The following is a 1913-nucleotide window of genomic DNA, read 5'->3' on the forward strand; positions in this document are numbered from 1 at the left end:
GTAAGAAGGTAGACTAGCTTACAAGAACCTGCGCTACGAAGTTGTTTAAGAAAGGTAGACTAGCTTACAAGAACCTGCCGCTACTAAGTGTTTTAAGAAAGGTAGACAGCTTACAGAACCTGCCGCTACAAGTGTTTTAAGAAAGGTAGACAGCTTACAGAACCTGCCGCTACAAGTGTTTTAAGAAAGGTAGACAGCTTACAGAACCTGCCGCTACAAGTGTTTTAAGAAAGGTAGACAGCTTACAGAACCTGCCGCTACAAGTGTTTTATATACGCTTTTTTATTCGAAATAACGAGATTAACTATCACTTCTGTAACATGACCAACTGAAAGTGAGAATTGTGTTCAGCGGTATCGCGTCTCTAACCCTCGACCTTTCGATTCGCTGCCCGACACGATAACCACGTCCTGCCATATTCTGTAAAAACGCTGCATTTCTTATTAAAAGAACATAAGAACAGCGAACAGTCTAAGTAAACTTTTAATATATCGTCATTTGTTAGTATAAAAACTGCAATAGCTTTCATACCCGCTGACTTCATAGAAAATGTTTGGACATATATTTGATATGCTTCGTTTTTTCATTTCAATAGTTGAAGCCTTTTTATTTTACAATCACGGAATCCTAGACAACACGATAAACTGAACTCCATTTAAATTGTCTCAGGCAATGCGTTGTAACAGCCGAATAACCACGACATAAGATCGAATCTATTTAATTAAAGCAAAAAAAAAAAAGCGTTTTCAAGAAGAACGTGGGATAATAGAAACAAATGGGTTGAATTACTGGAGAATTTATATGTTTCCAGAAGCCGTAATACACTAAGTAACTCATTTCTTTCCTAAACATACCAGGGTCTGGCATGGCCTGGTGGTTAGGGCACTTGTCTCCCACTCTGCTGGGCGCCGTTTCGAATCCCATCACCGAACATGCTCGCCCTTTCAACCATGGGGGCATTATAATGTTATGGCCAATCTTACTATTCATTAGCAAAAGAGTAACCCAAAAGTTGGTGGTCAATAGTGTTGACTAGCTGTCTTTCCTCTAGCCTATCGTTATAAAATTAGGGATGACTAGAACGAGTAGATAGTCCTTGTGTGTTTTTGGACAAAATTCAATAAAATATCGAGATAAATCCAGTTTCTTGTCATTAAAATACACGTTGAACGTTTGAACTAACAATTTACATAAAAAAAAATTGATCCGTCAGTTTTTTCTTTAATAAGCCGTATTTATATGTTCAATAACTCAAAACAGTAGCACCGTTACTGTGATAGATTACAACGTCATTTCTGTTAGTAAAATCTTACTCGTAAACACAGCTTAACACTTACTTAAATTCAAGCATAATGAACGAGGTAAACAAAAATGGTCCAGCTAAAATTCAGGATTTAATCCTTGGTGTGGACACATCACAGACAGCCTATTATAATTAAAATAAAAAAATAATTTGGTATATGAATTAATCAAAAGTTGAGCACTTCAATACAGAGATCAAAACGTCAACTCGAAATGTATACTCAGTTCATCTTTATTATTTGTTTTAATTGGTTTAATTTGTACCTATATATATATATATATCGGTGGTTTTACCTTATTCTATTTACTTACGGATACATTCTATAAAATCAAATACAGAAACTTTACAGTATGCTATGTCATTCTTTTGATCGAAAATGTTTGACATCTCTCACTAGTTACAGAAAATTTGACGATCAAAACATTTTGATATGGGATAACATTAAAAGAATTCATTTTCATGTGGAACTTACTAAATATATTGAATTATGAAGATTGGATTAGATGTGCTTGGTATTTTAAGTATTTTTATTTTGTACAGAGTGTAAGAAGTTCTTTTCATGGTGTAAGAAGTTATTTTCATGTGAATGTCTGATATACAGGGCGGTTAT

The 1913-nt window shown here is 34.6% G+C and overlaps 1 protein-coding gene across 1 annotated transcript in view; it reads right to left on the reverse strand.

Annotated features, from left to right (window-relative positions):
* LOC111086250 overlaps positions 1 to 1359 on the reverse strand; it is a 10708-nt gene extending 9349 nt beyond the window's left edge. Inside the window, exon 1 of the mRNA XM_022388389.1 lies at positions 1338 to 1359. The gene's annotated coding sequence lies outside the window, so the exon portion shown is untranslated. The remainder of the gene's footprint in view (positions 1 to 1337) is intronic.
* Positions 1360 to 1913: the final 554 nt, after the last annotated feature.

This window comes from Limulus polyphemus, unplaced genomic scaffold (genome assembly GCF_000517525.1).
Source record: "Limulus polyphemus unplaced genomic scaffold, Limulus_polyphemus-2.1.2 Scaffold955, whole genome shotgun sequence".
In the NCBI taxonomy this organism is placed as follows: domain Eukaryota; kingdom Metazoa; phylum Arthropoda; class Merostomata; order Xiphosura; family Limulidae; genus Limulus; species Limulus polyphemus.